We start from the raw sequence: 26,391 nt of genomic DNA on the forward strand, positions 1-26,391 counted from the left end.
AATAAAAATAGTGATTTTGCTACACGGTCAAGTTGTACTTCTTTTATTAGATTTAATAGAACGAGGTCCCTGAAGGAATGTTAAAATCCGTTCAGAATGATAGCTTCAAAACATTCCCAAGCAGTAACGATAAAATACAAGGAATCATATTATTGATGCAAAACCAAAGCTGTGATATTAGAAGTCCTTGTTATTTTAAGAAGAACAAAATGTCATGTTTTTCCTTATTAAAATTTTTTTCTTACATAACCAGCTCTGTGATAAACTCAGTCTGGGCGTTCTGTGTTCATGGTATCACTTCTCATTTTATTTCTCCTAGAAAACTGTGAGGCATTCCATCCATTGGATGCTTTGTACACAGGAAGGGACCTCGGCCATAGGAAGGGACCCCAGTACCATGTTATCAAAAAGAGCGAGGGCTCTTTTTGAAAACAGTGACATCACTGACCTTTTCTTTGGCAAGCTGCTGATAAAATATTGTAGGGAGTAGGTAGCTCTGTTTTTGTTCTTGTAGACACAGTAAACAGAGACTGCCCTCTTTGGCTTCTCTTACCCTTATTATAGTGCAGGTGATACTTTTCTCTGTCTCTTTTAGAAGCTAGACTATCACTAAAGAAGGTAGGTGTGTGTGTGTGTGGGTGTGTATGTTGTACATGGTGAGTCAGCCTCTGTGGCTGTTTGCTGTGTATTTTGTCCTTGGTTTATATTATGTTTTTTTTTTTTTTAGCTTAATCTAGATTTTAAATTTTCTTTTTTTTAAAAATTGAAGTATAATTGACTTACAATATTATGTTAGTTTCAGGTGTACAGCAAAGTGATTCAGTTATACATACATATCTATTTTTTTCAGATACTTTTCCCTTATAGGTTATTACAAGATACCAAGTATAGTTTCCTGTGCCATACAATAGGCCCTTTATCCCATTATGTCTTGAGGAGCAGTGTGTCAGTAACAACTGGCTGCATGTTACAGAAAAGCCAGTTGACAGATGTTGACCGTGTTGGTTGGTTGATTTTTTTTTTTTTCCCCCTCCCATAATAAGTCAATAGTTGGTGGTTGCTGGCTGGTTTTCAAGGCTGAGGAGTCTACAGGTTTTGTAGCCTTTACTCATGGTTTGCAAGATGGCCTAGCCATGACACCCCCTTTCTAGGGGACAAGAAAGAGGAAAAAGAACAAAGGGGGGAAAGTCTGTATCAAAGGCTTTCCCAGGAATCTCCTATCAGCTCCCGCTCATAGATCATCGGCTGCAGCATTCACGTGGTTTCTGCTCGCTGCGAGGAAGTCTGGGAAGGAGTTGTTTGCAGTCCAGCCTTTGTTGCAGAGGAAGGCAAAGGAAGAGAAGATTGGAATGGCTGCTGGATGAGACAGTTTGTGCATCTGCCAGAAGCAGGTCCAAATTCTAGTGCTGAGGATCTTCATAGTGTTTCTCCATTTAACATCACTTAATCAACAGGTCTTCACAGAGCACTGTTAGTGTGAGCTGTACAGTTATTGGTCTTAGTGAGCAAGAGAGAGATGCTAATGGATAATGCGTTGTCTTATTAGGATTTACAGTCTAGTTATAGAACTATAAAACACATGAAAGAAATGGTTCTGGGAAATTAAGCGCTATGTTTTCTCACCAGATGATAAGAAGAGGGACCTTGATGGATACCTGATGTAGTTAAAAGGGCTCCATGGAGAAGGTAGAATTGACTGGGGATGGGTTGATGGGATGGATAGAGGTGTCTGGGAAAGGGGAACAGCTTGAATACCCAGGGTTATTTAGGAGGTAGTGCAGAATATTAGGGCCTATAGGAAAGATCAATGTGGCTATAAGTTCTGCCCTAAAACAGAACCAGAGAGTTGTGGTTTTGGAGCAGGAAATAAGGAGGTAGGCTGCTTAAGGAAAAATGATCAGATACTCCTCTGTGGGAGCAGGTAGAGCCTGGGGCCAGGGAAGCCCATGAAGGCCCGTCCCACTCACCTTGAGGACAAGGACCATGGTCTAGGTTGGTGGCAGTGCCTTTGGGGAGGGAGCCCAGGGGAGATGAATGAATGAGGCCAAAGGAAAGTTAGCAGGACTCACTGGCTTCTTAGATTTGCTGAAAAATCTAAATCAAAGATAATATTTTCAGTTTGGCACGCTAGGAGAAAATTAGAAACCAGAACAAGAAAGTCACTGGGAGCACAGGGCAGTTTAGTTTTGAGCCAAAGGCTTTGTGTCCCAACTGGTCTTCCCAGTCTCTGCTGCTCTGTGTCCATCATCTTGATTTCCCTTTACCAGCTTCCATCCCTGTAGCACCAATAGCTTCTGTTTGTTCGCAGTTTCTGCTTCCTCCAAATTTTGACTAACGCATGGACCCCTTCTTTGAGTGTTCCCTCAGCCTCACTGTTCTGTACTCCACGTCTGAGTATTTCCATATTCGTAAGTCAGCTTCCTAAGAGAATGTGGTTGGCCCAGCTAATTACCATTGTCCTTGTTTGGGGGAGAGGTTGTCTGGCTCTTGGGAGGTCACTGGCCAGGCTTTTTTTTTTTTTTTTTTTTTTTTTAAATTTTATTATTTTTTTATTGAAGTATAGTTGATTTACAATGTTGTGTTAATTTCTGCTGTACAGCAAAGTGATTCAGTTTACATACATACATATATATATATATATACACATACTTCTTTTTTTAAATATTCTTTTCCGTTATGGTTTATCATAGGATATTGATATAGTTTTCTGCGCTATACAGTAGGACCTTGTTGATCCATTCTGTATATAATAGTTTGCATCTACTAACCCCGACCTCCCTCTCCATTCCTCCCCCAACCCCTTCCCCTATGGCAATTTTTTGTTTTCTGTGTCTGTGAGTCTGTTTCTGTTTCGTAGATAGGTTCATTTGTGTCATATTTTAGATTCCACATATAAGTGATATCATATGGTATTTGTCTTTCTCTTTCTGACTTACGTCACTTAGTATGATCATCTGTAGTTGCATCCATGTTGCTGCAAATGGCATTATTTTGTTCTTTTTTATGGCTGAGTAGTATTCCATTGTGTATATGTGTGTATATAAATATACGCACACACCACATCATCTTTATCCATTCCTCTGTTGATGGACATTTAGGTTGTTTTCATGTCTTGGCTATTGTGAATAGCGCTGCTCTGAAATAGGGGTGCATGTGTCGTTTTGAATTGTAGTTTTGTCCAGGTATATGCCCAGGAGTGGGATTGCTGGATCATACGGTAATTCATTTTTAGTTTTCTGAGGAACCTCCATACTGTTCTCCATAGTGGCTGCACCAATTTACATTCCCACCAACAGTGTAGGAGTGTTCTCTCTTTTTCCACACCGTCTCCAGCATTTGTTGTTTGTAGACTTTTTAATGATGGCCATTCTGACTAGTGTGAGGTGGTACCTCATTGTAGTTTCGATTTGCATTTCTCTAATAATTAGTGATGTTGCCTATTTGGCCAGCCTTTCGATTGGCTGCTCTTGGGTCTGGTGCCCCTCCCTGCCTGGCCAGTTGTAAGCTGTCATGTAGAACAGGTTTGTCCAAGGTTGTCGCCTCACCAGGGCCTGGGAGAGGAAGAGAGGGCTGGCTGGGGGCAGGCACCGTGCAAGCATGAACCTGGTCCGTGTGCCAGAGCTTGCTTGGTGTTTTATAATCATTTCTTTATCAAAGGGAGCTGTTTTCCATCTCACTCTATGCAGAATGTGGTACAGTTACATATGAATAAACCTTTGATTAATACTTCTTTCGGTATTTATTTTTTAACAGCTTTATTGTGACATAATTCACACACCATATGATTCACCCATTTAAAATGTGCAATTCAATGGCTTTTTGTACTTTCACAGATTTGTGTAGCCATCACCCCAACCGATTTTAGAATATTTTCATCACCCCCCGAAGAAGCCCTGTATCCCTTGGGCTAATTAAAAAAAAAAAAATTTTTTTTTGCTGCGCCACATGGCGTGCAGGGTCTTACTTCCCTGAGCAGGGATCGAACCTACAGTGGAAGCGCAGAGTCTTAACCACCCTGATAATGTGTAACATGCTTCCCACCCCAGTGCTGTTCCAAGTGAGGCCTTTCTGACTACAGTGTTTCCATTTGCATCCCTTCCCCATTCTTCCTCCCCCTTGGCCACATAGCACTTATCACCTACTGTGTGTTTTTATGTATCTACTTTAATGTTTGTTTTTCTCAGAATGTGAGCTTTATAGAGGAAGGGGTTTTTGTCCTACTTAAACTGTCCAATACCTGGTAAGTATTCAGATATTTGCTGAATGAATGAATTATAATCAATTTGTTACGCTTCCAGCTACCAGTTGTGCTAAGAACTCTGTACCTTATACTATCTTTATTTTATTCCTATAGAAATCCAAGCTCAGAGGTGGAATAACTTGCCTCACGTAGGTAACTGGCAGAGCAGATTTGTGAATCAGTGTAGCTCATTGCTGTCTGCTTAAGATGTAATGTAAGCCACATATATAATTTACATTTTGTTAGTAACTTCATTAAAAAAAAAAGTAAAAAGAAACACGTGAAATTAATTCAAATCATAGATTTCATTAATCCAGCATATCCAAAGTATTACCATTTCAACCTAAAAATTGTAACCAGTATAAAAATTGTCTTGTGCATTTTTTTCAAACCAAATCTTTGGAAGCCTGTGTGCATTTTATACTAAAATGGTAAATATTCATGGGGCCCAGCCACATTTCCGGGGACCAAGAGCCCCACTTGGCTAATGACTGTTGTGTTGGGAGCCCGACTCTAAATGACATCAAATCTCTTGGTCCTGCATCTGTCCCTTGCTGCTTCCCAGTATTCAAGCTGCCACCCCTTTCCAGCTTGGGAAGATAATAGCAGAATCTCCATCTGACATTTGTAGAGGCCAACCATGTACAGAAGACTTAGTTTACATGCTCAGCTCCTTTGATTTTCAGAAGAACTCGAGGTAGTAACTTTTTCAGGTCCCAATTCCCGTCTAATCAGCAGAGAAATTTTACAGACGATGATATGGAGATCTAGAGAGCTTAATAGCTTGTCTGAATTTACAAGGTTTCTATTGATACTTGGCAGGGTCAGGCATAGAATCCAGCTCACGTGAGGCTTGGGATAGTCCTTCAACATAAAGTCTGCCCCCAAGTCCATAGTTGGCCCGAGGGACTTGCTCTGTCCTAGATCCCCAGAAGTTCTGTGTTGCTGGTTGCAGTCTCTGCACATTTGGACTCCTCCCATTTTTCCTCTTGTTTTGAACACTGTTCTTCTCTCCCTACCCTCATGCACTTGTTGGATCTCTTCTTTCAGACTGGGCTCCTTCTGAGACTTTCTTATTTCCCCAAATTCTCCCCTGGAAGTTCCCTGTCCTGTCCCTTTCATGATAGATAACTTCAAACAAACACATATGAATCTTTTGAGAAAAAGATTTGTTAATTTGCTGACTTGACTGAGGGCCGGTTCGGTGGTTGGCAGTATGGAACTAGGGGAAGGAAAGATTTCTCATTTGTGGCTGGTTCCCTGCCCTCCCAGTTTGAGGGGACTCTGTGGGTGTCTTCTGGGCAGGAGGGGAGAGCCTGCAGCCGTGTGGGTGCTGGGTGGGGCTTTCAGCGGCTGAGAGCTGGCAGTTCTTGCCAGGCTTGCGGAAACTATGTGGATTGGAACAAAAGGCTGGGTGTGTGAAGTTAAGAACCCTCGACTGAGAGCTGGAAAAGAGCTGCTTATGGGCAATTGTTTCTGAGAGGAAGTGTATTTGATACGTTAGGGAATCCTCTTTCTAGTATCCCGGAGTTAAATGTGTTGAAAACGGTTTATGTCTCCTCTCGGGTTTTCCCTTGTAATAGTAGTTTCTTCACTGACCTCAAGTGCATTCTGTGTGTGTTTTGTGTTTGTATTGGGCTGGGGTGGGTGTGGCAGTGGTATTTAATTCAGACCACATAGTCTGCAGCATGACCTAGCAGTTCCTCTCTGATTGAAAACTTGGTATTTGGATATATTCCGCCTTCATAGGAGAAGCAGCAGTCTTTCATGAATGGAAGGAACGCTTTTGTTGGGGGGTTAGTCATTACATCACACTTTTAAATTTATCCACTCTAAAAAGGAATTGCGTGGACTTCTGGAATCATATAAAAGCGAAGAGTATGAATTGGGAAATCTGTCCACTGAGGATGTGTGGGCTAGTTTGCCTTACATAGTATTGGACTTTTCTTAAGATTTTGTGCTGATTGGTGCTAAGCAACTTTTAAGGTGATTTTAAGAAGGCTCTTCTAGGACAAAAGAAGGAAGAAAGCTAAATGAGTTGAATTAAGTGAGTCGCCACTTGCTTCAGCCATTTGAGCAGCAGCAGTAGCAGTAGCAGCAACATCTTTTCTTGGGTCCATTCTCTTGACTCTGGTTTTCATGCTCATGCCTAGATCAGAAGCTGCCAGATTCTCCACTGTTAGAAATTCATTCCTTTTGAAATATAAACATGATACCAATTCATGTTATTGTCTTCTAACAGATTACACTCTTTATTTAGCATTGGTAGTTTTTCTTTTTTCTTTTTTTTCTTTCAACTTCATTGAGGTATACAACTGACCCTTGAGCCACACCAGTTTGAACTGCATGAGTCCACTTATACACGGATTTTTTTCCAATAAATATTTACTACAGTACTGAATGGTCTGTGGTTGGTTCTGCATCTGGAGGTGCAGAATCGCCTGTGTGGAGAGCTGACTGAAGTTATACGCAGATTTTTGACTGCACGGGGGTCGGCACCCCAAACCCCTCATGCTGTTCAAGGGTCTACTGTAATGGACAAATAAAATTGTAAGATATTTAAAGGGTGCAACGCAGTGATCTGTTATATGTGTACATTATGAAAGGATTCCTCCCCCACCCCCCAGGCATTGATATATTTTATAAGGCTAGTTGAAGCAGATACAGAATGGTAACCCGGTAGGGGTGTAGGAAAAGAAAAATGAATGTTGATGTGGTTGATGAGACAGCCCCAAAGAGGAATGATTTGTTTATTTCTTCACTAAGAGGGCTGGGGTGGGGAGCAGGGTGTATTGTTACTAATCAAAGAACAGGTATCTACTGTTCACCTATTCTCTGTTGCATTCGCCAGGAATTCTGAAGGATAACAACAGCTTTTAACAATTGAGACAAGACATAAACTTTGACAGGACGTAAGCACAAGGAAAGTAAAATCAGAGTTAACCAATTAATGATCTTATAAAAAAGCAGAAGACCCATAATAAGGGTGTATAAGATTTATTGCAAGATGGATATTAAAGGACTGGCTCTGAACCCTCACTATGCATTACAATCAAATGTGAAACTTTTTTTTAAAAAAAGATGCTGATGCCTTAAAAAAAAAAAGGTTGATTATATTCTACTTGCTTTATGGTGAAGGCTGGGCATTTTTGAAGGGTTGAGAATATCTGAGATGGGTCATGAATTAAGCCTTACATAGAGACTGATTCATGACCTTTAGGGAATCAGAATCACCTAGGGTAACTCACTGAAAATGCAGTTTCCTGGTCTTCCTTCAGATTCTGTCCTGGGTTTTGGGCTACCGTTTGAGAAACCCTCTGGTAGGAGTAGAATATTGGGTCATGAGATCACTGGGCACTGAATGGGGTTGGACAGGTTTCATGGAAAGTGGGGCATGAGCAAGTGTCTGAGTAATGCATAGAATCCAGAAGAAGAGTGGGTGGGAAAGCAGAAGGTGTGTTTGGGGCATTGAGAGAGTTGGTTTCAGTTGGAGAGACATGCAAGATGAGGTTGGGCAGGTAGAGGGCCTTCAGTGCCACTTTGAGGAGCCTCGTTTTTGCATTGTTAGGCTTGGAGAGACCTGAGTTTGGAGAGCCTGGCCCGAGCCAGCCCTGAGCAAGCCAGGTCAGTGAACACGTCCAGAGGGTAGGTGTCCTTGACACTAGGAAGTGGTGGTTATGTGGGTGATGACTTGGGAAGTACTGTTTCATTTCATGTCAGCTCCCAAGGAGTAATAAACTGGTGACACTTGAACTAAAACCCTCTAAATCTGAAATAACTTAATTCAGCAAACTTTTATTAAGTGCCTTTTATATAGCAGATACGCTGAAGAACTCTAGGTTATTTTTTAAACGTGTGTTAAGAGTGCTGTGTTGGTAACACGTTTATATAATTCCTGCAGACTCACCAGATCCCAGTCCATTAGACCAAGGAGAAAAATAACAACTGTGACTTTTATTTGTGCACCGATTCTAATGTCACGGTCAGGGCTCATTGGAAACGTCTTACTCAGGACAATTTGCAGTGTTTTTGAGGATCTTGGCTTGACACATACAATTGTTTTGTGTTGGAAATATTACCAGAGGAAAGCTGGAAGACTGCTTGTTCATTGGGAGTGTTCCAAAAATATATGCTGGGCTGTGGAACCCTTTGAGTAGCTAATAAAAGCAAGAGCTGCCTTTCTACAAAAATGCACGGAGACATGTAACCTTGCTTACAATTTTAGGGCTTTTAAATGCTCTGAAATCAGTTCATAACCCCTGTAGGTCTCATAGACTCCAAGTTAATGCTTAGAGTAGACTATGGAATAACTGTGATGTCGCTTACATCTTAGGGGAGTGGAGCAATATAGCTGTCCCGGACATTTTCTTTTCTTTTAGTTATTCGCCATAATTCATCAAGACCTATGAGTAATTCAACATCTATTTAGCAAATAGTTTTTGAATGAAGCTGGCATAAGCCACAACCAAGTGTTTCCATATCATAGTACTATAATTAAGTACATATCAGCAGAGGTGTGTGTGTGTGGGACTTATGCCACATCCATTTTCACTCCTGACAGGCTGCACAGTAATGGGCGTGTTTTTGTTAGGTCTTCTGAAATAACACACGAGATATGATCTAATCCAGCGATTCCCAGGGTGTTTTTGGGGGTGGGGTGGGGTGGGGGAATGCTAGTGCCAATAGAAAGAAGCTCCTTGAAAACAGCATCTGAAGTAAACATTGTTCTGTAACTCATGACATGTTCTGTCCTGTTTTGAAGATATATCGTACACCTGATTGTATTAAAGGAAGTCTGGCAGTAAAGAAGCCTGTTTAGTGTGGTTTAAACCCATTGATTCCTAAGTTTATTTAACTAGGACCTCCCTTCTCAAACCACTCTTTAACTTCTCAAAAATAAACATTGTGAGATTTTTTTAAAAATTTAATTTATTTATTTGGCTGCATTGGGTCTTCGTTGCTGCGGGTGGGCTTTCTCTAGTCGCGGTGAGCAGGGGCTACACTTCGCTGCGGTGCACGGGCTTCTCATGTTGCGGAGCACGGGCTCTAGGCGTGCAGGCTTCAGTAGTTGTGGCACGCGGGCTCAGCACTTGTGGCTTGCAGGCTCTAGAGTGCAGGCTCCGTAGTTGAGGCTCACAGGCTTAGTTGTTCCGCAGCACATGGGATCTTCCCGCACCAGGGCTCGAACCCATGTTCCCTGCATTGGCAGGCGGATTCTTAACCACTGCGCCACCAGGGATGTCCAGTATTGTGAGATATTAATTAAACTTACGGTAATCAAAGTTGGCTGCGTGAAATATAAATGAAGCCTTAATTTGTGTGAGCTGCAGAATTTACTTTTTTTTGTTTTAACCCATATGGAAGGAATTATGTAGACACTTTGGGTGTGAACTTCATCTCCCCGCAAATTTTGTGTCAGAATTTTGAATAATATTGTGAGATGACTGAGATCTGCCTATTGGTACCTTAAAAAAACCCCCTATATTTTCTCCTATAAAAGAAGACAGAACATACCAAGGGGTTATCAAGAATCGTGTTGAAAATCAAATGAAGAACTTGACAGTTTTCTTCTGCTAACCTTTGGCTTTTGCTCAACTGGAATCTTTTCTTTCCCCAGCATAAATTACAAATTTGAAAATAATCACGATGGGGGTGGAGGACCGGGGAATAACATATTTGAATGCTCAAGGGAATGGGTCTTAAATAATAGGACTGATAAATTAGAGTGCTTTATGTATTGAAGGAGCACTGATAAACGATTATAGGATCATGAAGGATGTTATATATGAATATACTGGGCAGTAACTTCCCCCCCAAAATGGTATAAGTCTTAAGGCATGAAAATTATAGTGTGATTAATGGATTAGTCATTCTTAATAGTTTGTTATCAATTTTAGGATGATTTTCAAACATTTAATTGATTAGATCACCTACCAAACACTGGATAAACATCTGTAATTGACTGGCCAGTACCCTAGCTGCTGAATATTCGGGAAAGGATAGGATATGGCTCCTGTCCCTGAGAGGCTCATAATTTTGGTGGAAATAGCTTTCCAGATGCAGTTTTCCTCTGGGTTGCATCTTTTTCCTCTCTGGGCCCTCTCTCCTGCAAACCCCTCCCTCCCCCCGACCCCTACTCACTATTGCTATCTACTGTTGCTAGCCTAATTTCAGGCTGAGTGAATCATGGAAAGGAGCATGGCAATACTTATTTTGCCTTCTTGTGTTGTCAAACACTTCTTGATGGTTTTCAGTGCCTGGAAACATTGTAAACCTATGGCCAAATAATCCTAAAGGATTCCCTATTAACATCAGTGTAAAGACTTATCAGTGACTTACCGATTCCTTATTCCTATCACGGCAGTCTCCCTAGGTAAGAGAAGTCATTAAAGTGTTTGGATTTAATGAATTTTACTTACTAAGTTTTCTCAGGAACAAGAAACTTGAACATATTCTCATTATGAAATTGTTCATTCCAAGAATCTCCTCTGCCAAGTTTTCCATTTTTTCCAAAACATATATTTGCCATTTTTAAGTAGAAATGGGCGATGGAAACTGTAGAAACTGAAAGAATTAGATGTCAACTTGTATGGTTTTGAACTTTTTTTTTTGTTCCACATTTTGTAATCTTAAACTACATAGGGCTGATTTCAACTATTCATGGAATATTGAATATGATAGGAAGACAAACCTGAGAGAAACATTTACAGTACAGTAGCATAACTTGCTAAATTCTTCATCAGCATTCTCTGAAAGAAACTTCTCAAGCCTTTCTCTTCTTTATTTCAGCAATGGATTGTGGAAAATGTGCCATTTTCTCTTGACTTGATTTTTTTTTTTTAGACAAATAAAGGAATGTAATATTGGAAAGAAACATCAGCCAAAAATCTAAATGCTTTTACAATATGAGGAGAGATTATTTAACACAAGCAAGTTAAACTCAAGTACATTGCTTAACACTCATGTCAGTGAATACTACACTGATGATTCACCCAGGTTCATCTCGGGCACTGTGTCTCATCTACATATCCTGACTAATACCCTGACATCACCATTATTTTATCATCAGTCTTTCAGAACTTATCATTTTAATGTTTGGATGGTCCAGCTATTAATCACACTTCCTATATATATTAATATATATATGTATATATACATACATATATTTTAGTGTTCTGATTGCTGGAATAGTTTTTCTTAAATTGACATGAAAATATTTCAGTGCATGGTGATCTTGCCTGACAGGTTTAGCATTTTCTGCATAACTGATACAGGAACTCCTATACGAATCTCTTCCATCCTGTTGTGAAGGTCAGAAAAATGCAGCAGACTGGGAGGGGAATAGCTTATCTCCAGCGTAGTAATGTCTGAAAGCTTTCAAAGTATGTTGGTTTTTCCCTCCTTCCAACTGTTTGTCTCCATTTTCTTTTAACAGCTCACAAAATATAGGGGTTTTGTTGTTGTTAGCGGTTGTTCTTTGTAGGTTTTTTTTTTCTTTCTCCAAATTAAAGTCCTATCTCTCCTTAGTTTGTTTCTTTATGTGGTATTTGACTTGTTCAGTTCCTGCCTGATTGCATGGTTTTGAAAGTTTTGATTTAAATACTTAAGTACTTAAAAATGGGGGAAAATAAATTATGCAGTGATGATATCATTAGAATCCTTAAGGTACCCCTAGTCTGTTTCAGTGATGAGGGAGTTTCTCACCAGTATAGTAGTTCTGGTCTTCAGGGAAATTATTCAGTAAATGTGCTTGAAGAAGAAAGGAAAAATGAAAAAAAAAAAAAGGAAGAAATGAAAAATGAAAAAATCATGGCCCATAATTTAAAAGTTAAGGTAAACCCCTATTTAGAAATTAAGTATAAATTTTATATGTATCTAGGTTTTTATATGTCTTTGTTCTATATTGCTTTAATCATATTACAAACATTAAAAACAAACCATGCATCAAGTCTTCTCTTTCAAATGCAAGCCACGGAGCTTCTCTTTGAATAGTAAATTCCCTGTTAGCTGGCATTCTGTTAGGCTGGAATTTCCCTAAGTTGATGTTCTTTCTACAGCGATGATTAATACTTGTAATGATTACCCTGAGGGTCCACAAAAACCTCTCGAGTAAATTAGATTCAGTCTAGCTGTCATGTCACAAATGTATTGTCCTCTAATGGTTTGAAACTTGAGAATCTGTGTGTGATTTTTTTTTCTCTTGGTTAAATGCCCTATTTGCTTACATAAGAAACCGTAGGCTGCTCTTGTGGAACCTGTTTTCCTTTGTTACCCTGGTTAAAAAAAAGCAATGGCTGGAATTAACTGTGCTGAGGGAGGAAAAGACTAGGAAAAGAGAAGCCGGAAGTGCCTTCCACCTTTCCCTAACCGTGGACTGCGGAGTATAGCTTTGAGCTAAGGATGTTCAAAATGGGGGGCCTTGAAAAGTCATCCTGTCTTTTGTGCATGTATTCCAGATAACAAGGTCCTGACGAAAGCAGGGAAGAAAAATTATTGTGCAGCTGTCACCATGGAGATGGAGGCATACAGCATCCTATTCTAACTTTATCCCAGCTCTCTGTCTGCGTCATCGTTGGGTCTCACCTGTGCCATCTCATCAGTCATGTAATTGGGGCATTTCTCTCAGTTTTGAACTTAACTCCAAACCATAGAATCGCTGTTGCAGTAGTATTTGTCTATCACAGCACTGAGGAATTAAGCCTGAATCACACTGTGTCACGGCTGTATCTCCGTATCCCGCATTCAGTTGCTAGTCATTGGGTATCATTTGAGTAGCCAGTGTTTAATAGATGTATGTGTATAACTGAGTCATTGTGCTGTACACCTGAAACTAACACAACATTGTAAATCAACTATACTTCAATTAAAAAAAAAAAAGTAGCCAGTATTTATTGAGCCCTTGCTTTGTAGCCAGGCAAAGTGCTCAACCTGGAAACAGTAGTTTGGAGTTGGACCTGGATTCAAATTCCAACTTTGCCACATATTAGCTGTGTGACCTCGATCAAGTTGCTCAGCGTCTCTGAGCTCTGCTGTATTTTTCTGGATAGCACTTGTGTTAGTTTGCTGGGGCTGCCACAGCAAAGCACCACGGACTGCGTGGCTGAAGCAACATATGTTACTTTTCTCACAGTTCTGGAGGCTAGAAGTCCAGGATCAAGGTGTCTGCATGGTTTTCTCGGAGGCCTCTCTCCTTGGCTTTTGGAGGCTGCCTTCTCCCTGTGCCTTCACGTCTCTTCCTCTCTGTGTGTCTAAGAACCCCAGTCCTACTGGCTTAGGGCCCACCCTGAAGACCCCATTTTAACTTAATTGCCTTTTTAAAGACCCTATCTCCAAGTAGACAGTAGTCACATTCTGGGGTACCGGGAGTTAAGACATCAACGTATGAATTTTGGGGGACACAAGTCAGCAGCCCGTAACAGCAATGAAAGTATGTGCTCGGGTATTGTATTGTTGTGAGGATTAAATGAAATAATATAGGCAAAGGCCTGGCCCAGGAGCTTAGCACCCACTCAGTGTTAACCTTCTTGCTAGAGGTGGGGTGAAATCTTGGTTTCTTTATATTCCATCCAAGTATGAACCGTAAACGTTGGTGGGGTTGTGTTTTGAATACCTAGGTGTCTCTTTTCATCTGATTCTCATCTTCTTTTCCCTCCATTCATGCAGCCAAACGGGTGATTTGCTTCATGGCTACTTGTGATCTTTCCTGGGCAGTTAGTTCTCTCGTGCTTCTGCTCCGTGCCCACCTGGGCATCTTTGTTTCCGCTTTTAAACCATGCTGGGCTCTTCTTTCCTTGCAGTTGGCAGGCACGCCTGAGACTTTTCCAAGGCACAGTGCTGGACTTCAGCTCCTTCTCTCTCCCTGGATTCTTTCACCATTTCCCCTTGGCAATAGTGTGTATTTGCCAGTGGGCACTTTTCAGATGTCATGGTTTGTGTTGTTTGGACCCTCCTCTGTTTTTCTCCCCCTCAACTTGGCTGTATTTTTTTTTTTTCTCTCACCTTATTTCTACACACTGATTGGAAGTTTAGGGCAGGGTGGGGTAGAAAGAAAAATGAGCCCAGGCTTTGGATGACTTACTGTTTTAGTTCAGACCTGCACCCCCTGGCCTGGGCCTCATGGTGAGTGAGCTGTAATTCCTCTGAGAATTCTCTTGAAGGATAATTTTTTTTTAATGTTGTTTTTTATTTTATGACGTTTTTATTGTGGTAAAATTGGTATATAAATTTATGTTTCAGGTGTACAGCATTATGATTTGACAACTGTATTCATTATAAAGTGATCATCACCAAAAGTCTAGTTACTACCTGTTGCCATATAATTCACCCACTTCACCTATTTCACCCACCCCCAAATGCCTTCCCCTCCAGCAACCACCAATTTGCTCTCTATGTCTATAAATTTTTGTTTGTTTGTTTGCTTGTTTAGGTTTCACGTATAAATGAAATCATGTTTTTTGGTCTTTCACCTTCTGACATCTTATTTTAGTTAATATCCTCAAGATCCATCCATGTTGTCCCAAATAGCAAGATTTCATTCTTTTTTATGGCTGAGTAGTATTCCATTGTGTATATAAATCACATCTTATTTTTCCATTCCTCCATCGATGGACACTTTCATCCATACACCCAGGTTGTTTCCATATCTTGGTTATCATAAATGATGGTGCTAAGAATATCAGGGTGCATATAACTTTTTGAATTAGTGTTTTTGTTGTTTTTGTATTCTTCAAATAAATACCTAGAAGCTGACTTGCTGATCGTATAGTAGTTCTATTTTTGTTTTTTTTGAGGAACCTCCTTACTGTTTTCCAAAGTGGCTACAGCAATTTACACTTGCACAACAGTGCTTGAGGGTTCCCTTTTGTCTACATCCTTGCCAACACTTGTAGTTTCTTGTCTTTTTGATAATAGCTATTCTGACAGGTGTGAGCTGGTATCTCGCTGAAGTTTTGATTTACATTTCCCTGATGATTAGTGATGTTGAGCACCTTTTCATGTGCCTGTTGGTCATATGTATGTCTTCTCCACATGTTTGGCAAGGCATTAGCAAGTGTTCATCATCCCGAGAATTCCAGATAAACACACACGAGTCTAAAATCCTAGGGTATAAATAGTCCCCAGATCATTTTACTTATTTACTTCTAGGAGAGAATATGTATTTTATAAATGTCATTTAAAAAGCTTTTACAGGCGTTTTCACTATTAACTAAGAGGAGTTTCCCATAGTGTGTTCTCTCAATTTGGGAAGGGTTAGTACTAAATGCAGTTTTCCAGCTGGAGCTTGGTTTCCTGAAAGCTATTCTTGGTGCAGTGGCTGAGTGCAGCTGTTCATATCTCTTAATATTTCAGTTTGAGGCACTGGGTGGGCGGAACTGATTAGAATTCCAAAAGCAATACATGCAGGTGGTTAGGGGGAACTCTTTGGGAATATACTAGGAGAGATTTTTGACAGAACCCCTACATTCTGAAGTTAAGTGGTAATAAGAACACTTTATGTACAAAGTACCTGAAGAAATGTCTTTTGCATTTTGCCTTAGTTTTCTTCTTTGGTTGGTGAAAGGGACACTTTTCTTTATATATTAAGAAATTCTTAAAATATGTTGTCAAGCATCTCTGGGAGTGGAAGGGAGTTAGGAGTGGCAGCCAGGGCAACGAGGGGGTCCCTGAAGTGCTCGGATTCTCATGGCTGAGCAGGGATTTAACCGCCACCGTGTCGAGCAAAAGAGCAAAGACCAAGACCACCAAGAAGGGCCCCTGGTGCACAACATCCAGTGTGTTTGCCATGTTTGACCAGTCACAGATTCATGAGTTCAAGGAGGCCTTCAGCATGATCTGTCAGAACAGAGATGGTTTCATCGACGCGGAAGACTTGGTTTGCGTGGACGAATGTGAAGAACCTGACCTGGGTTTGTGTCTGTAGGGTTTAAAGTGTGTCTTTATTAGGATGAGGGTTATAAATAAGGGAGATTTTGAGATCAAAGGTGTGTTTTTTCTTTTTTTTTTTTTTTAAACTCTTTTTCCATCTGGTTTTCTCCATGCTATAACATACTTAATTTTCTTTTCGCTCAGCCTCTTTATTTTCTGTGACTTTATTTTGTGGGATAGTGACCACCTGGGAGTTCGAGAGCTTGGGGTTTGTGTGTTGTGGCAGATTGCATAACATGCGAATAATGCTTTTAGCCAGCCACTTGTGTGTGTTTTGCTTCTTTCCTTGGGCTTGCGTGAAGAGGCAAAGATAAGATAGACATTTTGGCCTTGGCTGAGCCCCAGCAGGACTCAGAGCTGACGTCAGCTGCAGTCCCTCGGTCTTTTCCATGCTAATACTTTGCCACGGTTCTTTCCTCCTTGATGGTCCTTAACTGCCCTCCGAGTCCTTGCTTCATGGAGGCTAGGTGCAAAGCTTTCATCCCTCCTGCTGGGCAGTCCTGAGCCCTGTAGAAATAAACGGGCTCGCCTTTGGCTGCTCCGCCCCCATCTGGGCCTCATGGAGATGGCCTCCCCGCAGGGGCTGAGCTGGGCAGGTGGGAGCTTTCTGGAAGAACGCAGTGCCCATTGTCTTGTGTTGCCTAAGGGCCAGTGACGGTTAAGACCATCTCAAAACTGCGACAAAGTCCTGGTCTAAAGCTTGTTCTCACGTGTGCTGAACCAGTGTATTGTAACATGGCCTGGTCTGATGGAGAAGGATGATGATTTCCCGTCAGTGCCCTTGGCTTCTCTCTCCTCTTTGTGCGCCCAGCAGGCGGGGCAGGAATATGGGAAGATCACAGGAGGACCTGGGTTTGAATTCTGGCTGTGTCACTCGCTCTGTTACTACAAATAAATAACTCACGCTCAGCCTTAGTTTCCTCTCCTGGAGCAGGAGGCAGGCTTCTCATTTCTCTTGCACACATTTGTGGTGTAGAAGCGCCTGTGAGATGCAGCGCACCTGGATAGTGGCAGACAGTGATGATGATGGTATCTGTTAACGTTGGTGGAGCCCTTGCTTTGTAGCAGGTGTTGTCCTAAGATGTCACGTAGCTTGTTACTTGAGCCCCCCCAGAACTGCACGTCTGTTTTGCACACCAGGGCACTGAGGCACAGAAAGGTGAATACAGCACGTTGACACTGAAGCTCAGATTTGATTCCAGGCCCTCAAAAGTTTGCTTCCACCGTTGTCCAGATGTATAACCTTTTGATCATTTTGAAGACTTTCGATATTAGAAACTATAGCTACTTCTCAGTTCTCGGATAACACTTCCTTGGCTGGTACATTCACCTCCTGGTAGACCCACCCGTGGGCAACAGAGACAACCCACTGATGAGAAAGTTGTCCTCTTGCAGCGGTGACAGATGCAGTTGAAAGGGTCGTCCCGGTTCAGTGGGAAGCATTCTTCTCCCCTCAGAGACCACGGGCAGCGCCCCCATGGGCGGCACGCAGGCTGGGAGTCATTGTTCTAGAACTTCTGATGAGTCCCCAGACCCTTTTGCTCCCCTGGGCATTTGTCCTTAATCCGGGTTGTCCTGGGGCTCTGCCCTGCCGTGGAGGGTGCGGCTTGACAGGGAGCAGCTGCCCCTGGTCATGGGATGGGCGTTGGAGCCTGGACAGTTTCTTATCTGCTGTGAGGCTCAGATGACATGTGATTCATTCTGGTCCTGCTAAGCGTTTGGGGGACTTTTGCCAGGACCTGGTGAAAGCTCTAGGGTAGCTCCTCTGTATGGGAGAGCAGGTCAACTCTATCCCCTAGTGGCCTCCTGAGGCTTTGGGGGAAGGTGTTTGGCTGTATTCATCACCGGCCAGTCTAGAAAAACACTGGCTGGGCTTGAACCTGGCAGCTGAAAGCCCTGTGATGCTCTCATAAGCTGTCATCATCAGTTTTCTTCTTTTGGACCTAAGTGTGTATTTATGGTAAACCGTTTTAAGTTGCATGTGCCAGATTTGAGTCTCAACTACATATCCGTGTCTGTTTACACGCCATTAGGAAATTGGGTTTTCTTGACTTTTGCCAATTGAATGAAGGTTTGTGTGGCTGGATTGAATTGTCTGGCTAGGGTGTGCTGCTCAAACTTGGCCTCATGTTGAACCTATGGCTTGGAGAGGGAACCTTCCTGATCGGTGAATCACACTGGCTGGGCTTCGGGGATCATTCGTGATTCCCAACTGTGTCTTTACTATACGTCTGGTAGGGACATTTTGCTTTTCTAAATAGTGATATGAATTGGGGGAGTGTACTCTGCTTTTATTACTCTAACACACGTGAAGTTATACATTGGAACCCTTATTGTACCATAAATGGTACAACAATAGTATGTAATGACCTGAGTTTCTAAAAATGAGATTCTGCTTCCTATAGGTGGGGAGATATTTTGAGAAACTGGAACCCTAAAACCAGAAGGGGAGTTTCAGGTCTTTTGCCAGTGTGTGGTTACCTTTTAGCACTATCTGCACAGGGCACTAAACTAGATAACTTGAGAGTCAAAATAAGTCCTGCTTCCTGTCTTCAAGTTGCCTATGGCTTAGGAGGAGACGTAAGTGAGCTTAAAAACAACATGGGTTTGTAAGAGGGAAGATCTTGTTAGAAATGTCTGTTAACATTGGCACCGAGAGGAGCAAAATGGTTTGAAATAGACGGACCCATAGCCTCTGAGCCTGGCTTAGACATGATATTTTTGTGTGGATTTCTTAAACACAGAGAGAGGGAAGTTGGTGTCATCTGCCAATGACAGATGTTACTGTTCTTGATAGGAAATGGGTTTTTTTTTTGTCCCTCACATCACCCAGGATAGTGTAACTGTGGAATTCTGGAGAAAATTAGATATGCATGGTGTTTACAATGTGCTACAACTCTTTGCTCTGGGGCCTCACGTGCTGAGGTCTGCTGGGACCTGGGCTGCTTTCTCGCAGACATGTTAAAGTCAGACCTGCCTGCCAAGTGCACAAGCGGTGAACTGTACCCCCAAAACTATGCTTACTGCAGTCTATTTTGTCTCTGGGTCTGTGACAGCCCTTTTCTCCATCTCAGTTTGGGTTCAAACCCTAGAGCAGGAAAGAGATATAGTAAGTATGCTGTTGTTCTTCTCCAGCCCTCCCAAACAAAGCGGGATGTTGCTCACCGAAATATCATTTTCCTACCTGGGTAGAGTCTCAGAGTCTTCCTGAACATGTGGTTCCTGGTCGCAACTGCCGTTGGCTTAAAATTGGCACATTTTATGACGTCTGTGACCCATACCCTAGAGGCTGGAGGCGTTGTCATCTTTTGGTTGTGCTGTCATTTTAGTAAGTGTGAGCGGGTGTGCGAGTTCAGAAGATGACCAAGAACATGTTAGCGTGATCAGGAAAGATTCGATGGTGGAAGAAGGGGGGAGAGGATTGTGCTGGGTGGTGGGGAGGAAGCTGTCTTGTGAACAGAGGGACAGGAGAGGAAAGGAAGTACAACCCCTAATCTGGGGATGGTGAATAAGTCAGTCTGGTAGATTGGGCGGGTTTCTATGGGGCGGTGGTTCTCAGTTTTAGTGTATCAGTCACCTCTGGGCCCCATCCCCGGAGTTTCTGTTTTAGTAGGTGTGCGGCAGGGCTCGCGAATTTGCATTTCTTACCGGTTCCCAGGTGATGCTGCTGGTCCTGCTTTAGGGGGAGGTCAGGTGCTGCTAGAGGAGTCACATTCAAGTGGTGGTGGGGTGACCGGGGCAGCTGTGCTCCCCATTTCCAGGGATCACCTTTCCCACATGTGCTCCCTTCCGGGCTGGCCCTGGGCAGAGCTCTGCCGAGGTCTGGAGCTCCAGTCTAAGGAGCTGGCCCTTGACTGTAGGTTATGAGAAGCCAGGGGAGAATTTTATCTGGATCGTGTTATTGGCATTAACTTTTTCTTAATTTGGTAGCAGAGGGGGAAGCAGCCAGAGATGGTTAGACAATATGAAGGGTAGGGCTGTGTCCAAGGGGTGGGTTATTTCAGGAGTGGATTTGGGAGGAAGATGTGGAAGGAAAGAAAGAGGAAGAATACAAAGGTGACCCAACGTTTCCTTCAGCTTGGGAGCCTGGAGAATGGTGCTCACGTTGACATAAAGGGGAAATCAGAGCCCCGGCTCCTTTGGAGGGAACCTCTCAGTTATTTAAAAACTGGGTTGAAATTGCTTATCTTCTCTTCCAAGGAGATTATTATCTATCCTGTTTTCAAAGTCAAGGGTCTACGTCATGTTCCATGCTTTCCAGTTGTTTTTATCTTCAATGTCTAAGTTTTTCATGAGCTTAAACATGCAGTGACTTGCCGCCTGGAATAATTTCCTCTTATCCTGAGGTTTAAATGGAAGACTATTGTTTAAAAAATGTCTTAGCCATTCCAGTATAATTTTCTCTAGATATTTATACCCTTATAGTCTTGCCTTAAGTATAAGTGAAATAGTATCTTTGAAAGTCACTTGTTGGGGGGACTTCCTGGTGGCGCAGTAGTAAAGACTCCGAGCTCCCAATGCAGGGGCCCCGGATTCGATCCTTGGCCGGGGAACTAGATCCCACATGCATGCTGCAACTAAGAGTTCGCATGCTACAACTAAGGAGCTGGCGAGCCGCAGGTAAGGAGCGCAGCTGCTGCAACTAAATAAATAAATAAATAAAAATTTAAAAATAAAAGTCACTTACATTTTTAGCAGTAGAGCCCTAATTACATTGGGTTGCAGTGTAGCTCTTTAACTTTTCTGTAAGTTATCAATTTCTAGTTATTCGATCCTTATGAACACACACATTGGTTTACATGTGGGTTTTTCCTTTTTTTTTTTTTTTTTTTTTGAAAGTAATACATGTTCCAAATTGGAGAAAATTTGGAACATAATTAATAAGAGTTTAAGAAGAAGGGAAAATCAGCTGTGAACTACCCATAAATTACGCCTTTACCGTTTTCCTTCATCTCACTCAGTCTCCCGAGGACTGCGTGTGGATTGCGGCCGTTGTGCCAGCGTGTGGCGTTCGGTGACCCGTGTTCTCTCGCCTCTCCTCTGCCCCAGGATCTGGCTCCCCCTGTATTTTGCCTGGGGCCGCATGACTAGGAAACCGGATGCTGACCTGGACAAGGAAGGGGTCTGGCGAGCAGGGGCTGGGAGTGAAGAGGGCTGCGCTCGGGGCTCTGATGATTTGCTGTTCTCATCTCTGCCTCGTTCGGATCTGTCCTCCTGGGGCATTAGGGCCTGGGGATGGAGGAGGCTGGGGAAATCCGGCTGAAGAAACTGTGTCACAGCAGAATTCCCCTCGCCTTGTCCTCGGAGAGGGACCTGAGAAGGGGAGGTTCCTCGCCGATCACGCAGAGAGAGAAGGAAACGTTTGAGGTCAGTGACAGGCCAGCCTCAGCCTGAGGTGGCCTGAGCAGGACAGCTGCCATGGGTGGAACAGTACAGGTGTCAGTAAAGGCAGGTAGTGACAGAGCTTAAGGTGCAGTTGGGTGAGCGGATGCCCAGAGAGATGTTGCTTGAGTGGCTCCGAGAGGGGGTCCGGTGACGGGGGAGTGGGCTAAGTGAGCAGCCTGGCTTTGTGCGGGGTAAGTCCTGTCCCCTCCACCTCTCGCCTCTGGGAACTCCAGAGAAAAAGAAAGAGGAAGGGCTCGAGTCTTTATTTGGCTGTAGGAGCCATTGATCCTGCAGACTTAGGGAATAACTGTGAGTGACCTTACTTAGGACCCAGAAACTACTGGGGCTTAGGTGTGGTGACCATTTAATCTGTTGACCAAACTGGGACACTGTTAATATTTGCGTTGGGACTGGACCTGGCAAGCCCAGATCACCCTAGATATCAGGGATAGTCAGGTCACATATACACATAAAAAGACCTTTAGGAGCTGCTTCTTATAGCTTGAGTAACTCCTTCCCAAGGCCCTAAACTGTTTTCATACGTTGGCTTTTTTGTTCTGCCTTAAAAAAGAATTAAGGATAATAGCTCTTTGTTATATTAGGACTATTTTGCTATACTAAATATTTTACCAAAAATATGGTTAATGGCTAGTTGTTTCATTTTATAAATGTACCACAATTTTATTAATTGCATCACGTTAATCATCTAGGTTCCATTCCAGCTGTTTGCTACTATGAATGATAACAAAAGCAGTCAATCTTTGTGTATGTCTCAGTATTTCCTCAGAAGTCAGATTCTTAGAAATAGAACGACTGGATCAGATTGTACAGTTCTTGATATGTATTGCCAATTCTAGGCATTTATGGTAAATTTGAATTTCTCAGTTGAAAAAGTCTGACAGTTCAGCTGCTTGGTTTTGGAACTACTATGAAATACACGATTTTTTGAAAGTCACTAGATAATTTTTACCACTTATGACCTTGGACTACAAAGGGAAATGCAATGAAGCAACAACTTGAATAAAGAAGAGACTTTTGGAGAAGAGGGGGATAGATAAATTAGGAGTTCGGGATTAACAGATACACATTACTATATATAAAATAGATAAACAACAAGGATTTACTGTATGGCCCAGGGAACTATATTTAATATCTTGTAATAACCTATAATGGAAAAGAATCTGAAAAAGAATATATATATATACATATACATATATAATGAAATCACTTTGCGGTACACCTGAAACTAACACATTGTAAATGTAAATTTACATTGTAAATCAACTATACGTCAATAAAAAGTTGTTTGTTTTGGGGAAAAAAATTTCTATGGACAAAAATAAACATTTTTTCACATTGTAAAATAAAATTAAAAAAAACACGTTTATTGCTAATGCAACCTCTTTTCACATTGCCGTGGAGCGAACGTCTTAGAGAGACTGGATTATACTGAATGGAACTGCGGTGCGTGTGCGGGGTGTGGGCAAAGAAACATTTGCCTGTGAAAAATTTTTCCTGACTTTATTGACAGCTGGCACACCACGGTTGAAAGACCAAGTATTGGGCGTGTTGAGCTATGTGTAGCCTTCAGGAGGAACATGATTCTTTATGCCTGTGATGACAGTTGCACAACATCAGGGGGGCGCCGGTGGCATTTCTCGCGTGGCACGTGCATCTTATCAGCATGAAAGTGGCACATTTTCAGCAGTGGGTTCTTCCACTGTGAGTCAGCCGTGCAGCTGACCAGTCAGCTACTACTTATAGAATACTACTTTGTGGGAATGGTTGTCAGCAAAAAAAAAAAAAAAAAAAAGTCTGCCTGACCTCAGCGAGAGCTAAAGCTGGGAAGTCAGCTTTGAGAGAGCCGTGCGTGTAGATCACGGGGTCAGATGAAGTGAAGGTGCTTTGTGGAGGCCGTGTGGTAACGGGTTCGGTCACTGCTGACGTCTCTGTGCAGCATGCCAGCCCTGGGCCCGGGGTGCACATTCCTGACTGTGTTACAACTTGCTCAGAGGGGTCAGACCAGTTTGCAGACAGGAAAGAAGAAACTTCTGGAAGGTTCCTGTGTCAAAACTTCCTGGTGAGTGTGAAAGCATTCCTCAGTTGTTCCTAGCTCAACTAGTCTGTAAAGATTCAAAAGACCCAGGAAGGATTTCCTTCTATTTTAAATATGAGAGACTGCAGTCCATTCCAAAATGATGAAGTGTGTGGGTGATTATGTTCTAACAGTCAGGAAAATGAAGTGTTATTGTAAGTATGACGCTCAGATGATAATACATAAGCCAAAGAATAACTTTGAATATTGACTTGTTTCGCTCCGAGGGCCTCTGTGCATTTTGAAGCATCACTAATCTTAAAAAAAAAAAAAAAAAAAATCTTAGGGCTGGAGTTCTGCTTTTTTAGATTTCCCAGTTTTCTGATGATGACTTGTGTCTCATTCCTTCTGCTGAGTCTGTAATCCAGTGTTCCACTTTGCTTCTCTCTGTTCTCTGGTCCTGGATTTAACAGTTATTGATATGGCTTCCCAGTTGTTTTTGAAAGGTGACTTGACAATGTTAGGCGTAAGTGGAAGCTGTATTACACCCTTCCGATTGATAGCATGTAGCTTTTAGGACATGAGTATGGCCAAGGTAGTGTCTTTGATATCTTAAGCAGCTCCTTGAATTCCTTGGACATCCCTGAAATGGATGCACATGCAATGCATGCTGTCCAGGACAATAAATGACTGTGGTTTATGCCTTTAAAAAAAAGTCATCCTGGAACTTCCCTCGTGGCGCAGTGCTTAAGAATCTGCCTGCCAACGCAGGGAACATGGGTTCGATTCCTGGTCCGGGAAGATCCCACATGCCGCGGAGCATCTAAGCCCCTGCGCCACAACTACTGAAACCCACGTGCCTAGAGCCCGTGCTCCTCAGCAAGAGAAGCCACCGCAATGAGAAGCCGGTGCACCGCAACGAAGAGTAGCCCCCGCTCGCCGCTACTAGAGAAAAGCCCGCGCGCCGCTACTAGAGAAAAGCCCACGCGCAGCAATGAAGACCTAACGCAGCCGAAAACAAATTAAATTAAAAAAAAAGTCATCCAGGCAAGCTGTCTCCCCCCCCACCCCCCACTGTCATATCTGAGCTCTTTGCTCTTAAAATGGGTACTAAGCCTGTTTGAAGGTATTTACGAGGAAGATGTGAATTTGGCTTTCCCTCTCTCATTGTTAGCGGTGATTGGTCAGTTATTGTGGATTTTTAGCAATCACTTCAAGTAAGGAAGATTGGACTCTGTGATTTTAATATTACAGTAGGCTTAAAAATACCTATAAAGGCTTGGCTCGTAGATGACTGTTAGCTGCCACTCATATTCTTAATGCTTTAGGTATGCAAACCACTCCCTATTTTCATAATTTAATCACCGAACACATTTTTTTAAGTCCCAAGTTAGTAGTGAGAAACCGAACCTTTGAATTCCTTTTAAAGGATAAACTTGTTTCTGATCTTAGGAGAATTGTGGTTTGTGTGTTCATGTTTATTGGTAAGAATTTTTCTGGGCTGGGCCATTTAAAAACTGTCGGTTTCCAAATTTTCCATGTGCAAGGTTGTTGTTGTTTTTTTTTTTTGGTTAAAGATAAGGGAGAGGGAGACCCTAGGCGAAGGCACTGTGACAGTTCTAAACTGCCTGAGAGTCGGTTGTTAAGTGGAACTAGCCTTAAGGCAGCTGGAGAGCCTGTAAGCCTTTTGTAAGCAGCTGCATCGTATCAAATAACTGATCTGCATTAATGTTAGTATGAAAAGCAGACCGAGTAGTGTCTTTAAGTGTATTTGTTTTATGAATCTGGCAATACCAACCTTCAAGTTGTGTGACCCCTGGAGTAGTTACCCTGTGGGCATGGGAAACGTAACACCTTACTTGAGGGATCCATAAAAAGAAACTCAGTTCCTACCCTTGGCGGGGAAAAGAAGTGTTTCAAAATGTTATAGGAAGAATTTTTTCCCCTTCTTTCCCATTAGCTTATTCTCTTAACCTAGATGCTGTCCCATCTGCAGGAACAGAAGGGGGGAAAACATTCCATGAAACATTTTGATTGGCGGGTTAATTGGAAAAACACTGTAATATTTTAAAGGACAGCTGAAGATAAATGGAAACTTAAACAAAATTCATTGGTAGGTATGCTGCAGGTCATATGTACTGGATGAACACAAATTAGTTTTTGTGTTTGAGTTAATTTATAACAATAATTACTATCTCTTTACACATAAGACCTGTTAAAGTTGTTTGGCGGTATGGGTGGAGGAAAGGTGGGTACAAAAATGACTCTATATTCAGTCTCCATTTCCTTGCCCACTACTCTGTTTTGTGTTTTGCTCTTGCTTCTCTAGTGATGATTTCCCTCCCCACGGTCATGCCTCCGATCTCCTTGGACTCAGTGTAGTGGATGCGTTTTCCTTCTTACCTTCACCCCTTGGCAGCATTTGCTGTGTTGTAAGTCACTCCTTTGTTCTTGAAGCACTCCCTGCCCAATTCTGAAGGACTGCCCAGTCCTTCTGCAGAAAAGTTAGTCTCTTGTTCACTAGTCTTATCTCCCCAGCAAATAATCAGAGGTGGAAGCTAGGAGATCAGGGGTGTAACACATATAAGGTGCTGTAGGCCTTTAGAAGACTGGAGGGAAACTGGAGGACCAGGTGTGAATTCCTGGTAGAAGCAGCATTGAATTTTTTTTTCCTCTTGTTTAAGTGGCTTTTGAGATGCACTTGGCACGGTGGGAGCTCAGTTCTTGAATGAATGAAGGCAGGGTTTAAACAAACAGATTGGATCCGGGAAGAGGAGTTGCAGTGTAGGAAACAGCATGAGCAAAA

General features: G+C 42.3%; 1 protein-coding gene across 4 annotated transcripts in view; it reads left to right on the forward strand.

The window, feature by feature from the left end:
• ARHGAP10 (Rho GTPase activating protein 10) overlaps positions 1–26,391 on the forward strand; it is a 328,794-nt gene that overhangs the window by 22,066 nt on the left and 280,337 nt on the right. The window contains exon 1 of one of the 4 annotated variants that reach the window (XM_059922587.1): positions 23,552–23,630. The exons of the other annotated variants lie outside the window; for them this stretch is intronic. The gene's annotated coding sequence lies outside the window, so the exon portion shown is untranslated. Of the gene's footprint in view, positions 1–23,551; positions 23,631–26,391 lie in introns of those variants that run through there. 4 annotated transcript variants of the gene reach the window in all.

The sequence above is a fragment of the Balaenoptera ricei genome, chromosome 5 (genome assembly GCF_028023285.1).
Source record: "Balaenoptera ricei isolate mBalRic1 chromosome 5, mBalRic1.hap2, whole genome shotgun sequence".
Taxonomy (NCBI): domain Eukaryota; kingdom Metazoa; phylum Chordata; class Mammalia; order Artiodactyla; family Balaenopteridae; genus Balaenoptera; species Balaenoptera ricei.